Source organism: Varanus komodoensis, unplaced genomic scaffold (assembly GCF_004798865.1).
Source record: "Varanus komodoensis strain SLA01 unplaced genomic scaffold, ASM479886v1 scaffold36, whole genome shotgun sequence".
NCBI lineage: Eukaryota > Metazoa > Chordata > Lepidosauria > Squamata > Varanidae > Varanus > Varanus komodoensis.
Window position 1 is genome coordinate 4,365,084 of NW_025335873.1, and position 16,408 is coordinate 4,381,491.

Consider the following 16,408-nt stretch of genomic DNA (forward strand, 5'->3'; position numbering starts at 1 on the left):
TTATGTATGTCTTTAACCCCCGAAGAATCTTCTGCCGTTAATTCAAATAGTCGTGGTGCCAAGGGGAGAAGAGGAGGAGTGTAAGGCAGGGCTGGGGGGAATATGCAGAGCGTACACCGTCTCCGAACTTTCGTAAAAGTGGGGCCATGACCACCCACCAACGCTTCTGTAGCCGCAGGTACGTTTTAGCTGTGCGTTTTCTGCCCGGGCGTATAATGCTTCCAAGGACAGTCCAAGCTCTAAGAAACAGCAGCTTCAGCATCTTTTATTAACCTGGGAGTTTCATGCTAGAAAGAAGACTTCAATTCCTTCCTTTCTTTATAGATTTCCCCATCTCTCCGATTTCCTTGCAGTGCAGTCCTATGGCTCTTTGCAAAAAGCACTTATGGAAAAGTCCTCTTTGATTCATTTTGTTCTGTCAGGTTTTTATGCACAAGGATTTGATTGAATTCTGTGTGCTAGAACCTCACTTAGTTGTGAGCAGCTGTGGAAGGGTTATTAATTTAATTTTATTTCTATCCTGTCCAACAGCCATACAGCAAGTTAATAGATACAGTGCAACGCAAGCTATATATATGTTCCCACATGGAGACTTAAAAATCATAAAATTACACTGCAATTTTAAAAACACATTTCAATAGCTTTCACAATTCAGACCAGTCCATACTGCTAGGCCTACTTTAAAAAAATGGGGAGGGGGAATCCATGCTTGAGCAGCATATGAAAATCGCAGTTCTAAACACACATTCTTGGACGCAAGACGAACAACCTCCAGGCCAGTGTTCAGTGTGGGGCGCCCCCATCAGGGCTGCAGACAGCCCGTGAGCCTTGCTCTTTTGCAGGATGCCCTGTTCCATCTCCCCCATCCGCAGCAGAAACGCGGCATTTTGTGGCCATGGGGAACACTCGGCTCGTGTGGGGTTGTTCTGGGACTCGCCCCCCACGTCTCCTGTGCTCCGTGTTTGTGCGTGGATGGTGTCATTTAGGCTGCCCAAGGATTGGCCCTAAGCAACTCTCATTAGGTTGTTGTGGTTAGTTGCGAAGTTCTGTCCGACCCATCGCAACCCCATGGACAACCTTCCTCCAGGCCGTCCTGTCCTCCACCATCCCCCGGAGTCCACCCAAGCTCACACCAACTGCCCCAGTGACTCCATCCAGCCACCTCATCCTCTGCCGTCCCCTTCTTCTTTTGCCTTCAATCGTTCCCAGCATTAGACTCTTCTCCGGGGAGTCCTTCCTTCTCATTAGGTGGCCAAAGTATTTGAGTTTCATCTTCAGTATCTGGCCCTCTAAAGAGCAGTTAGGGTTGATCTCCTCTCAGACTGACCGGTTTGATCGCCTGGCGGCCCAAGGGACTCGCAGGAGTCTCCTCCAGCACCACAATTCAAAGGCCTCAATCCTTTGGCGCTCAGCCTTCCTTATGGTCCAGCTTTCACAGCCACACATTGCAACTGGGAGAACCATACGCACTTTTGTTGGCAGGGTGATGTCTCTGCTTTTTAGTATGCTGTCTAGATTTGCCACAGCTTTCCTCCCCAGGAGCAAGTGTCTTTTAATTTCTTGGCTGCAGTCCCCATCTGCGGTGATCTTGGAGCCCAGGAGAATAAAATCTGTCAGACGAACCCACAAAAGCTTAATCCTTCCTTGGTTTACCATTAAAACAATTGCGATTATTAAGGAGAACACTGAAGTGGTATTGTTGTGGGCCAAGGTAACTGATGAGAGATGAGGAGGATGGAACGTCTGCTTAGCTAACGAGCTTGGTGGTGGGAAGTCAAGAACTTAGAGCACCTAATCAACGGAAGGAAGTGATTCATGTGGAAAGAAAGATGAAAGGCATGGAGAGGGACTCGGTGTGCGTATGCATTCAAGCCCTTCTCTTTCTTCCCACACGGGGCTAAGAGGTGTCAGTGGCGGAGCGCTCAGGTGCCCATAAAAAGGGAGTAAATTAATTCAGGGAGAAGCAGAGGTGTGTCAGAAGCAACGGGCCACGACAGCTCAGAGGATCTTGCAGCACTCAAGGAAGGGGTGCTTCTGGTTGCCACGTGCCAGGGGACACAGCGGGGCGTCTTGGACCCAGAGCAAGCACAGCTTGGGGGCGTCTTGCAAGCATGTCCACGATCGGGCCCAGGATGCTGGCTAGGCGGGTCTGTCGAAACTCACGTGGGACCGGCTAGAAAATGAGCCATGCCTGTAATCCCAGCCAACCAACCAGCCGTGCCCTTTTCCCGGACACTCCGTTCCGTTTCTGTCCCCTAGGGGCCCAGCTCCCCTCAAGTGTTTCGTTTGTTCTCAGTTCTCCATGGCCTGCTTTTATTTTTCCTATACTACTTTATTCCTTCTTTATTTTTCCTATTCCCAATCCCCTCACTCTCTCCAAAAGCTTTCCTCCTGAATTGTTAATTGTATTTTTTAATTTTATATCTGTGCCGAGGTTTTTAAGGTTATTGTATGATTGTTTATTTGTTTTGTAAGCCGCCCCAAGGCTTTTTGGGGTGGCATAGAAATGTTCTAAATAAATAAATAAATAATAAACATAGCTGGTGCTTTGAGAATGAGTTTGCTGCCCGTATGAAGGATTTTGGAGGCGTCTTCTGTTTTAATATTTCTGTGCCTTTATTAAGAATATATCTCGTTTTCTCTTCTTGACTGGGCCACCCTATGGAATTAAAGATGTTGCAGGCTTTCGGAAACACCCAAAAAATCCAAGGAAGTTCTTCTATGGAGAAATGGAACAAGTTTTTGAGGCTGCTATCATTTTCGTAGGCAAGTCCCACTCATTCAACAATGCTTACTTCTGAGTAAACGCATACAGGATCGTGCTGCAAGTCTTTCAGGAATGATTTGCTCTTTGAACATCAGGCATTCGAGACAGCGAAACAGGAAGCGAGAGCTTGGAGATGAGCATTTGAATTCCTTCTTAGCCACAAGGCTCACCAGTTGACTCTGAGCCATCAGAGTCTCAGTTTAACCTACCTCGCAGGGTTGTTGTTATAATGATAAATGGGAGAGGATCATGAGGATTATGTAGGCAACCCTGAGGTTTTTATGGGAAAAAGGCAGCACATAACTAATAAGTTAATATATTATGGTTTTAAATGCTGATTTAAAAAATCTTAATGTTTGCTTATTTATGCATTCTGCCTAAATCCCTATCTATATTCCCCAGTTCCAAAACTACTGGAAAGGGGGTTAGGGTTCTTTTCCTTCCAGTGTGTATCCCATGCCCCAAATCAATCGTTTATCTTTGCAAATAAATTATCCTCAAAGATATAAATAAATAAGATCAGCCTTCTCTGCACCCACGTAGTAAGTCCAATTGGCTTTTATAGTCAATCCACCGAACATTTCAGACCGTTACTCATTTTTTTAAGAAAATCCTAAGCACAGTTCAGGTAGAGTGACAATCACCCCAATGAATATTTATCAGAAATAATATATTGATGACTGCAATTAATTATTAAGGATAAAAACCGCAGTTTTGCAACACACGGTTCTTGCCCGGCATTTATTGCTGCCCGGTGCAAAGAAGGGGCGGCACCGTCTTGCTCTTTGTATATCCCCGCCCAGCGCGCCTCTCGCGTTTGCTGCAGCACGCGGTGTACGGAAAGCGGCCTCCGTGGGCGCCGCCATGACTGCCAGGGCGGCGCCATAGTGCGGCGCCCACGCACGCGCAGCGACGCTCCGGCCGCACCAACGAGGGGGCGTGGCCGAGGGCGGGGCGCGCGCAGGGGAACCTTTGAAAAAGGGGCGGGGCGTGCGCTCCGCGGCTGCTCCGGCCATGGCCACTGTGGATGCTGAGGTGAGTGCTGGCGCCGGCCGCGTCCACCTCCCGGAAGGCGTGGGGGTGCGGGCAGCGGGCCGGGGGGCGAGGCGGGAGGCGGGAGGCCGGCCAGCCCGGCTGAGGGGAGCGGCGGAGCGCTCCTGCCGACGCGAAGCGCGCCCCCGCTCGGCGCGCGCCGCCTCCTCCTCCCGCCTCGCCGGCCCTCCCTCGCTCCCCCCGCCGCGCCGTGGTTCAGCCCGGCTCCTGCGAGGCGAAGCCTGCGCGGCCGCTCCCATTGTGCGCGCGGGGGGGGGCGCAGGCGGGGAAGGCGGCGGGCCCCCGGCGCCCGGAGTCGCGCCGTGTCGCTTCCGGGGCGCTCCGGCGCGGCGGCGGTTCGGGGCGCGCCGCCCCCGCCCCCCCCCCCCCCGCCGCCCCAGGTCGCGGGCCTCCGGTCCCCCGGCCGCCGCCCGGCCGACCCCGCAGGGCCGTCGTGAGCCTCCAGCGGAGCGGCCGCCCCTGGCAGGAGCAGCACAGCCGCGACCTGGGCGTGCGGGGCAGGGCAGGGCAGGGCTCGGCTCGGCGTCCCGCAGGCGCTCCGGCTCCCCGGGGGACCTGGGCCCAGCCGCGGGCTCCGGGCATGGCCTGCCTCGCAGGGCTGTTGTGGGGGTACAGCGGAGAGGAGGAGACTGGGCGACCGGCCTTGGGTGGCTTGCAGGGGCGGGGGAGCCTTGGGGTCGATCTGGTCAAAAGGGTAGCGGAGGCTTCTGCTCCCCGTCCCCGCCGTGAAACTTTGGCTGTGGGGCGGCACACACATGCAGTCGGTAGATGCGTGAACAAACTCCTTCGGGCCGGTCGCAGGCCCTCAGCCCAACCTCCTCTGCAGGGTTGTTGTGAAGATTTGTGCATGAACCGGGGCAAGCGGGTATCTATACATTGACATACCTGTGTACGGTTTGGGGAAGAGGGTGAATAGCAGGGAATTGTCTCTTTCCTAAAGTGGAAACTGAATGGGGCTGCCCAGCAAAGTGGAATGGAGGGATATTGGGAACAAACACACCCAAGGAAGGCCTTGTAACACAATATTTTGTTAAGCAATACAATGGAGGTTATCAACAGTTGTCACAAAGGCTATTTTTTAAAATGTTAAGATACTTCGCCTGCAGGAAGAAAGCTCCACTGGACACTTTACTACTTATTTCTAAGTAAATAAACAGAGTTGATGTCACAGCTGGGTTTTCCTTTTATTTGGTGCATCCGTTAGTGGGGGAGTTAAAGCCTTGCTAAATATTCAGCAGGTGTGAAAGTGAAGGGCCTCGTCATCCAGCTGCTCACTCCCTTGGAGTCATTCTGACAGGTAGTTTCCGCAAGTGGCTTGTGCATCTACCCAAAATGTGTGTGTAAATAAATTCTTCACTGTGTCGCTGCAGATGGTGAAGTTGCTTTGTAGGAAAAACATATAAAGCCAGGGCAGGTCACGACAAGGATGATGAAATCTGCACATTCAAAACTGACCCAACCAGTTTACCCCTAGGAGCAGTGGGATAATTGCCTTCCATTGTGCACAATCAGCGGTGATAGGGTAGGGGTTTGCATGGGAATCCTGGTGGGGGTATCAGAAGTGTTAACACCCCTCTCTAATACTAATACTATAGTTCTGATCAAATTCATACCTAGTTTGGCTGTAGGCAAGAAAACACTGAACTTGAGTGAATTCTGAAAATACTAAATATGATTGCATTCATGGTTTCCAGGCATGGCAAAGCATGTTTTCCATCTTCGAAACATTGCCATCTATAAAATACTGTGCAATGCTGGAGAAGATAATCTGATCTAAATGCTCAATCTTTTGTGGAAATGGTGTTTATAAATTTCCTTCAATGGCACAGTTAGCCACTGTAGTCCTAATTCCAAACATTTCCAGAGATTAGAGCAACAGAGCTCTTAAATGCACCTCTAAGGCGAGGAAGGTTCACACGCAATGTTGATGTCTTTTTGTCTGTCTTCTCTTTGAATGGGAGGCCTGATTCTGTGCAGTCGAAATCTTGCAGCAAAACTTGCTTGCTGAAGGTCATGTAACTCCGTTGCCCTGATGAGAGGAGAAGCAAATAAGAACAGAAAACCTGATAAGAATTCCTGCAAACCATGGGTAAAATTCAACAAGACTTAAACTCTTAAACTCCTGTTGCATTGAGTGGAAGAAAAGAGAGGGCCTGAATTAACTTTCCCATCTGGTTGAATGGGGCCTTGAGAGGATTTGAATTGAGATTGTGCCCTGTAATTTATGAACTGTGTATTAGGGGGAAAATATTTCTAGCATTTGCTGCTTGCAGTATTTGAGGAGCCAGTAAAATCTAGCGGGGGCAAAACATTGCGTGACGGCAGAAAATGCAAAAGCAATTAAACCAGGCCGCTGCGACACATGGGTCGGTCTGGGGAAAGCAGGTGATCATCCTCGGAGCAAGAGCTTACAGCTTTCCCTTGGAGCACTGGCCGGTTCACAGTTTTGTCTGCTCCATGGGGTTGTGGGAATTAAGTGGAGATCATAACTGGCCCAGTGGGAGGCATATCACAGAAAACTTCACGGAAATACAGGAACGATTCTGGGGTAGAAGAATAATTAGTGATAACGGCCAGCGTGCAGGTTCAAGGGACCCCTTTGAGATTTCCCACAATGCTTCCTGAGTGTACACTACAGAGGGGCATTATGGGAAATGCAAATGGTGGCTTCCAGTGGCAGCCTCAGAACAGTGGATGCCGTAGGGCATTGTGGGAAATAGCAGGAAGCTTCCAGACTCAACCGCCCGCTGTTTGCTTTGCATCCCGGTTGCCCTGGCTGTACGAAAATAAGTTAAATTCCCAGACGCTCAATTGGTTGGGTAGAACTATTTAATACTATATCGTGGATGAGGCTGCTAGCAAAGGAGTGGCCAATGACTGCTTAGGGTGCAATGCTACATATTATTAGGGGATTAACTATGTGACACTTCTAAATAAGAATGCAAGGTCTGAGTGTTGTACTAAATTGATGTCGCTTGGAGTGACCCTGTTGAACTCGGTGGCTTTCTGTGTTACGTTTCTTACGGCGCCGCTAGGAAGTTCACGACTGAGGTGAGACCTAATTCAGGGGCATCTTGGCTAACCGGTCAGTTTTTTCGGAGCCTGCTGCTTCATTGTCCTGTGAACACGTTAGACCAGCCTTCACTAACCGTGACCGGCTGCAGTCCTCAGTCATCCATTTCCAGCATGGCCACTGGCCATGGGATGGTGGGAATTGGAGTCCAGCTCATCTGGGGGCAGCAAGCTGCAGAAAGTTGTGTTAGTCTCACTGGGGACTCGCCTTGATCCCCAGTTTGTTTTGTATGTTGGTATATGTCATTAAGTGAATTTGTTATGGGCCTTCTTCCAACAAACTTGGTGACTCCTTCCTTCCGCCATTTTATTCTTGCAACCCTTAGAGAGAGAGAGAGAGACTGACTGAGCCGGGTTGCCTTCATGGCTGAGCAGGGCTTTGCATCTGGGTCTTTCTAGCCCAGTACCGTAACCACTGCACAATGCTGCCAGTTTGTCTTCTGAAGGGGCTATAGCAGAGTGGGAGAAGAGATATTTATATGCAAGAGGTTTCCTGGCATCTCCAGGCTGGGTTGGAGCACTGCTTATCAGTTTAGGCCAGTCTGAGGGCAAGCAATTTGATTTATTACAAGGTAACTTCCTGCGTTTTCCTGCTGTTTGCATTGATTTCCTCTGCAGAACAGAGCATTGTTTTGGTTTCTGAAGCAGGGTGGAGTGCCTCTGCAAAAGCAGCATAAACGTTTATTCTTGGGGGAAAATATTTAGCAGAAGATGTTTCAGCTCGGGATGGTTCTGCTTGTATTGGTAGAATAGTTGCTGCTTAAAAAGTTGTTTTGACCACTATCACATACACCGGGCGGATCTGGGAGAGAAATGAAAGATAATGTGGCTTGAGGGGCAAGATCATTTTCTCTGCCTTGGAGATGAAATATGGAGACACCTGGAGGACAGGGCTGAAACCAGAAGATTGGCAAATCTACCAACTTCCAGGCATTTTTCAGGAAGATTTTTCAGGAAGATTTTCCTGAAAATGGCTATCTAAGTAGGGGCTGGGATGAGAAAATAGAGGTGGTGCTTGGAAGAATAAAGTGGATAGAGCATACACAGAAATAAAAATAACGCCAAGTTTAAGTGCCAGGCTACCTGGTTGCAGGCACTGGGAATCTCTCCAGGCCACCTGGTTGCAGAGGTGTGCAGTTCGCTCCTTGTGAGTACGTTCTCAAATCTTTGCAAGCAGTGGCACAACTCTTGTGTGGTTAATTTAACCAAGATTCAACCTTCTGATTTGATTCCTTTATGCAAACAGCCTTTTCAACACCATGGTTTGGGCTGAGTCAAACTCCATCGTTTCACCCATAAAAAGACACACAGCATAAAGTTTCCCTTGCATTGCATGGAATGCTTGGTGAGGGTTTTAAGACAGCCGAGCAGAAAAAGAATTGAGTTTGGAGGCCAGGCACTTGAGTCCAAAATGATGAATTCATGCTTTCTAGTTTCCTTTTCAAATGTGGCTGATGATAGAGGGGAAACACAACATGAGTGGAAATACTAACTCATCAAATTAGAGCCTGCCTTTTTGTATGTATATGAATAATCCAAATGCAGGTGGTACTTTGCTGGGGAAAACAATGTAGAGAAAAGAGGCTACCCATCTTGGAGTGTCGGCTGCACTATAATCAGGTAAGTGGATTATTGTACTTGGTGCACACTTTATACAGGTAAGGAGAAGCGTGGAGGATGGGTTTCTTGCTTGCACCGTGGAGGAACAAGGGGGTGAAGTCCCAGTTTTTTAAAAAATTGGCTTAATTCCGGAACTGTGCAAGTCTGCCTGAATTAAGCAGATTTCTCCCACGTTTGGATGATAAAGAGGAAGCGGGTTTTTTTTTTTTTTTTTTTTTTTTAATGAAGTCCCTTTTGGAGAGGTGTGTGTTTTCCCCCCCCTGTTGGAAGCGAATTACCTTTGCAACTAGGAGAGACAGAGTAGCTTCTTTTTAAAACCTGCATTTCCCAGTCAAGGTGAGATAAAGATGAACAAAAGAAGCAAAAGTCACTCCGGGCTTTTCTTCTGCTTTCCATGCTCTGGCTGGACAGAACGAACTTGAGGAAAAAAATGGGATTGACTGAAGGAAGCAGATCAGAGAAAGAAAGTACCAGGCATTTAATCCGCAGCCTGCTTATTCTGGCATAGTTGTGTCAAAGTCAGAGTGCATGAATTGTGGATTGTAACGCGGGCATTTTGGAGGTGGTGCCATCCATTTCGCTGCCAAGTGTGGCTGAGCTGGTTATCTCGATCAGCCGCAAGCCTGCAGGGGTAACATGAGTTCCATTTAATTGTTCTTTGGCCCATCTTCTTTGCCTGTAAAAAGGGGGTGAATGTGGGAAAGGAAATACTACTTTATCTGTACAGGCAAAACAAGGTTTTTTCACACAACTCCTTTCAGGGAAGTGTTGGGGTAGCTCTCTGGGTGGTGGATGATGGATTCGGTTTATGCATGAGGAGGAATGGCATTTCATCAATGGCAGCATGGTGCAGTGGTGAAGCGTGCGGGACTGGGACTCAGTTGTGAGTGACTTTGGGCCAGTGGTGAACTCTCAGCCCAACCTACCTCACAGGGTTGTTGTGGGGATAGGATGGAGAGCGGCAGGAGGAGAATGACGTGAACCACTCTTGAGTTTGTTGTAAGAAAAACTGGGATATAAATCTAATAAATACACTTCTCCAGCTCCTGGTGGCAGTTTTTGCAGAATCAAATTGCACATTTTAGTTCTGTAAGGGTGTCAGTCCATGTTTATACAAAGTAGAGATCTCCTACTCTCAGGGTATTGATGCTTAGAATTTCTGATGGCTAGAGTGTTCTGGGAGTTACAGTCCAGGAAATCTCATGGAAGGATGTGAGGCCAGTCATGGACTCTTAGTCTAACCTACCTTACAGGGTTGTTGTGAAGCTAAAGGAGAAGCTTGTAAGCCCCTTTGCTCCAAGGCATTGGAGGCATTGCTGATGTGGCCGTCACTGTCAGTGGCCTGAGCAAACTCCACAAGAATGGCCGGGGGAGTTGGCTGCTCTTCAGAAGTAGCTTGTTCTCCCCTTCCCCGGACCAAGGATGGGATCAGCCACCCACATTTGAACAGCTTGGCAATCCATTGTGGGTTCAACAACCCTAGGACAAGCCATGGTTTGTCAGGGTGGCTTGTTATCCCCAGACGAGCTGCTCTCTACAGAGCAGTGGGTTGAATTCATGGGACATGACAACCCACTGTGACTAGTTACCTACGATATCGTGCAAACCCAGTTCTTCGTGTTCACACGTGCCAGGGAGCTGAGCTGCTTGAATTGTATGCTGAGGGAATGGGGTAATTCTGAATTATTGATGCAACACACGAGCTTTTCTTTTAAATAAGGGTTTTGGCGCATATTTTATACATATGGAGAGAAAGGGTGGTAAGGTTTTGTTCTCGGTTTAGAGGTTGTGGCTTTCAGGAAGACAGACTAATTTTATTGTGTCTCCTCTGAAGAACAGGATAGGTGGAGGAAATGCTTGACTCCATCCTGCCACAGTTCAATCCAGTGCTATCCAGTGACTCAAACTGTGCATTTATTACATCTCTAGGCCTCCCAGTGTAGGCATTTCTAACCTCTAAATTCCCAACTGTGTAATGACAGTATCCACCAAGATCTGGTCTATATGAAATGCAATTGGTAAGTACATTCCTATTCTGATGGCTCTCGCATTGAGTATCTGAATGCCTTTCCTGTGCTTTTCCTTGCAGCGTGCTCAAGTTAGGCGCCTAGAGTATTTTCTCATTTTGAGGAGTATTAATGCCTCTCTAACTCTGAATGGGAAAACAATGGCTATAAGTAGGGGCATGGGATTGGGAATTATTTATGGAGCGCCTCGGTTTTACATGAAGAGCAGCCTTGGACTGGCATTGCTTGCTGACTGCTGCTGGAGTCCTCATTTCATGAAATGGATGCAATGGCTGGAAGGAAGGAGGGGGAAAGACTCGGTGTGAGCATGCTCAGTGGAAGGGTAATCCTTCCAGGGGAGTTGGAGAGTTAAGCTTCTGTCTTTCTCTGCAGATGATTGCAGTAAACAACTGCTCAAAATACATGATGGGGAGAGTAGATGAAGGTACACGTCGACGTACATTATGCATATTTCTCTGCTTTTTGCTTTCAGTGGGGAAAGCTTCAGCAAGTCTGTGCATTTTTTATTTTTTTAAGTAAGCAGCTCTAAAAAGGGCAAGGCTGTTTTCTTAGGGTTGTCCTTCTCAGTGTGTGTTTCTAGGCCAGTCTAATCTTATTTCAAAGGAAGGCCGTGGGGTTGGCGCTTTCTGGAAGGGCGAGATGGCATCTGCTGAAGCTGCAGTCTGAATCACCATCAGTCCCATGGAGCACAGTGGGGCGTATTTCTGAGTGGACATGTGCGGGATTGCAATGTATAAAACTGCTCCGTGGAAGCCAGTTGGGAGTGGTCTGGATTGGTGGGATTCCGGTGGAAACGCTTGATTTCCTACAGCAGTCTGGTGCAAGGTTGTGGTTGTGGTTTGCGTTCTCTCTCCATCATGACGTCGCTCTGACAAATGCGCAAATGGATCGTCTTGGCTACTAGGGAAATGATCTATTCTTTGATGTTCCGAAAGAATTAAACCTACCTGTGTTAGGAACTGTGTGTGTGTGTGTGTTGGGGGGGGGAGAATCTGTGCATGAAGAATAGTTGGGTGGGGTGAGTACTCATGTGGGTTTCATATGCATAATAAATAAATGTTCTTGCTTCTCTGAATAACCAGGGGCAAGATTGATTTCTGTTAGCCATGCAATATGTATTTTGAGTTCCTAATTTCTGTCTCTTGGAAGTATCTTGTCCAAAGTGGATTAGCATCGGCTGGCTTGCAGTTTTATTTTTCATGGTTCATCCCTCCTGAGTGTAGGGGTGTAGATCCGTCTTGACTTGAGAGCACATGCGCCAAAACATCCATGCAGGCCCATTAGCACCCAGTCATGCCATTGCTTGGGCGAAACTTGCTTTGGATGGCTGATCACAGGTGGCCTGAACTTCCTCTTTCCTGCTCTGTCTTTAGAGAACGGAGCAGAGACACCTCGGCTGTTAGAACTGAGCAGGCAAGCTTGCTGGAGCAGCAACTCACAGGAACTGGAGGAGCGCTCTGGTGGGTGGGGAATGGGGCAGGGGCTGTTGCTCTGAGAAGAGGGGCATTTCTAGCAAGGCCTGGAGTAAAATAATGTTAGCTGCTATTCTTACGCCTCAGAGTATTTTTGTTTGCTGTGTGGGCAGAGGAGTGCAAGACCAAAGCAACCGGCACCGTCTTTCTCTGTTTCAGCAAAACCCCTTGTGACCCCAGGCCAAGCCATGTGTTGTTCAGTCTGCTCTGGGTATTTATATCCAGGCCACACTTCGAGCTTGTTCTTGGAGGATCGGAATGGGGCGATCCTCAGCAAGGTCTTTTACCAGCTCGCACTTCAAATGCTTCCTCCCGGGAGACGATGATGAAACAGACGCGGACTGATTGCCAGCGGAATATGCCGAGCGATCTGGGAGCAGGAGGGAGCATATAAAGGGTTTTTGCTTGAATAGTAAATAATCTTGGGCCTTCGGGCTCGTCTGCCTGGCGGCGGCGGCGGCGGCACATTAATTGCCATGTTGCTTCAGCACGAAGGGGGAAATGGTGCTGAGGGCCATCCTTGCTTTGCAAGGGTGGATAACAGCCCCACCGCCTTGGCGTCCTGCTGGTACCGTCGTCGTGAGGAGCGCCATGGCTTAAGCCATGGCCCAACCTCGTGGAGCTGGATTTTCAGCCCTCGTGCTGACGGGCTGGGAGATGGCCCCTTTCTGTTGCCATGGCAAACGCAATCATGACTTTCCCTCTGGCTCATACACAGAATTGGTGTGTGTGTGTGTGTGTGTGTGGGGGGGGAGTGTAATAAACATCTGTTAAATGTGTTGCATCCCATAATTTCTGCCTTTTGGCAGGTGAATGCTAGCTGAATGTCAAATGGCACCTCATGTGATGCTCGAATGTGCCTGCTCTCTGGGGATTTGGTGATCTGCATGTGTCTCCTTTTCTTGTCGAAAGGATTTTTTTATTGATGTTGGGGTGGGTGAAGGATCTCTGACACGGCAAGGAAATGCCCCCACCATTTGGGTATAAATATATCTCAGTTAGCTTTTATTGAAGCAAAGCAGAACAATACAAAGAAAACTTTGGATAGCGCTAAACGTGCTGTGGTTTTAACAATGGGAATGGTCCATGGTGTGGGTACAGATCGTCCGGGAAGGTGTTCAAGGAGCCAAGTATATTTGGCTTGGGGATGAGGAGACCTTGCAGGGGACGTGATCTCGTTCTTCAAATAACAGAAGGGCCAGGCTTTGCTCTCTGCTGCTGTGGAGGACGGGGCTGCATCTGCTGACCAGAAGAGGAGTTTTGGTTGAGTACTGTTCGGAAGCTCTTGCACTTTGGACGCATCATGAGAAGGCAGAATTCCCTGGACATCATGCAAGGAAGGCTGAAGGCAAAAGATGGAAGGGAAGAGCAAATAGGAGATGCATGGACTCCTCGAAGGAAGCCACAGCGCTGGCTTTCCAGGAGCCGAGCAGGGCTGTCATCAATGGGACGCCTTGGTGGGCTTTCATTGAAAAGGTCACCATTGGTTGGAGAGAGCATGTGACGACGATGACAAGAAGTGTTTTGTCTCTCAAGAGGCATTTCACATTGGAAGCCATTATGCAGAGGGTGCTGGGCTCACGTTTGAGAGACAGAAGGGTTGACGGGTATTGGTTGGGTCTGGTGTGACTTTGGATTTCCAGCTTTGAGCCCCTGGTTGTCTGTATGACTCACAAGTGCTCTTCCAACCACATGCTTCGATGAGAAGTCAAAGCAGGAACTGTTGGTTACTGGGAAGATTTCAAGAGATGAACATGAAATACAGAAGGAAGAGCATAAATAGTCACATTTGAGCCATTATGGAATTCCATTTTGATTTACTTAGAGCAGGGATGTGGCATAGTGGAGAAGAGCATGGGACTGGGGCTCAGACGACCTGGGTTCGAGTCCCCACTCAGCCATGGAGCCAGCTGGGTGACTTTGGGCCAGTCGCAGACTCTCAGCCCAACCTACCTTACAGGGTTGTTGTTGTGGGGATAAGACGGAGGAGGAGAATGATGTAAGCTGCCTTGAGCCCTTCGTAGGAAAAAGGCAGGGTATAAATGGGCGGAGGGGGACCTCTTACAGTCCAAGGGCCAGGCTGCATTTCAGAGAAGCTCTTGAGGGAGGACAGGTTCCAGCAGTGGATAGAGCCAGAAGTAAAGAGGCTAAAGGCACAAAGGCGGGACTGAAACATGCAGCAGCACCAGCGGATGGTAACCCTGATTTCTTACGGCCGGCAACTACATGCATTCGGAGAGGCATTTCAATGTTTTGGAACTGAAACTTGACAAAAGCTGGGAAACCAGGAACTGTTGGGTAGCCCAGTTTGGGTCAAGGGGCGGTGGGCACTAGGGGAACCATGGAGGGCCATGTTTGGTCTCCTCTCTTCCAGGTGGGCTGCAGTTGGCTTCAGATTCCCTAAGACTGGGCTGGAGGGCGGGGAGCCCTCTTTAATTGCATGTATCTATTTATTTTATTAATTAAAAGCTTTTCTATCCTGTCCCTTACAAACATCTCGGGGCAGCTTACAATAAGAGAATTAGTCAGAGAATTAGTTCATCTTGGGGTAACTGAAGGTTGAAGCCAGGGTTCTGTAGTGTTTTGGAGCCTGTGGACACCTTGGGCAATGGACTTGGCTGTTGTGAGCACCCGCACAAAATGGCTTCCATGGAGATACAGCTTTTCTTAGCATGGCCTTTTGCCTCGTCACACGCGAGCCAAGGAGTGGGGAAAAATCCTGAGGTCAGGCGTTGGGAGGGGGAGGTAGCAAAGTGAAGATGTAGAAGTAGAAGAGCAAGGCCGGAGTCTAGAAGGGATGAGCAAGAAGACTGTTTCAGTGTTTTTATAAAGTTCTTATTTAGAGAACTCCTTGAAGGGCTAAGGTGGGAGACCTTCAGAGGCGCTCTTGGAGGTCCTCACAGGTGCACCGTCGCCCCCGAGTGCAGCATTGGCACCATAGCTGAAAAAGCTCCTATTCAGATAATTTTGCATTAACTAAGCTATTATTGAATAGAAACATAGTACTTGCAGCGTCAAACATTTTATTTAAAACGGACTTTTATCCATCCCTGTAGACTTGTGACATTTTCCCAGTGCCGTGCTCGTGGAGTAAGTCCCTGTGCCAAAAGACCTTTTTGTCGCCCATAGGCTTATGGGACAGGAAAAACATGGCATCTTTCCCTATGACACTAATAAAAGAAACTTGGTAGTGATTCAGATTTGCTTCTAACACGAAGAGTTCCTACAAGTCCGGCTCTTCAAGACCCAGCTTAGAATTTACCTGATCGAGCCGCTCACAGCGTTAATTTGCTTTTTCCCACATCAGTGAAGTGGTGCTGAGCCCTCCCTCTTAATGGCTTGTTTCCTCCTGAGCGTGACACCGGACAGCTCTCTATCCTTGCGAATTATTACTGGGTGTGCTCACTCCCTAACTGTGCAGAGATCCCCCAACAACTGTACGGAGTTGGTGCGGGAATAGAAGTGCATGGAGGAACTTCTGCTCAGACAGCTTAGCACAAGCACATGGGGACTTGAACCCAGGACCCACAGCCCTGTTTGGTAAGACTGTTGGAGCTGAACATCCTATAATGTCAGAAAAATACCACGCCGGGCAATGGTGATTGGGGATGCCCCCGTTGGGCAGAATCAGCCGCAGTCTTGCCAAGACAATTACCCCAAGCAAGACAGAATAATGGTGAGGTTAAAACACCCAAGGATAAAGGGAAGCAACAGATGCATTATACAGTAGAGTCATTACTTGTTTAATAAGGACCATTAGAGGCCGTAGCCTTTTCTTCAGTCCCTTAACTCTTTTAGGTGCTCATTATCCAGTTGATGATAACCTTAAATCCTTACATTATAGCTCTTAAGGGTTGTAATTATGCACTGTGATGAGTCCTTTTTAAGCCAGGTGGGTGTGTTGGAGGGTTTTCTTTAAAACAGCATCTCAAAAACAGGAGTTGTATACCTTTGGACTGGCAGTCTCTCCTCTCCCTTGGTTTGTTTTCTGCCTCGCAAACAAAGTCAACATTTCTCCCTTGCCTTTTCGAGCGCCGAGTGGTGTTCTTTGAACAATGCCTCTGCTTTTCTTAACTTGGAAGAGGCAGTGGGGAACCTAACATTTGTGAGTCTTGCTCTGTTTTTTTGTCAGTTTATGCAAATACCTCATCTACCTTCTTCATGGAGCTTTCGCAGTACATCAAGGTGGAGAATGTTCCACTGCAAAGATGCAAAAATAGCCGTGCTGCATGATCTCAGAGACGGGCCCCATGGGAGAGGCGGTTCGGCTTGTTTGGGATGGTCCCATGCGGAGAGGGAGATGCCCGAACAGGACGATAAGCAAAGCCCTGCTGGATCAGACCCATGGGCCATGTAGTCCAGCACTCCACGCACACGGTGGCAAACCAGCTGCCCAC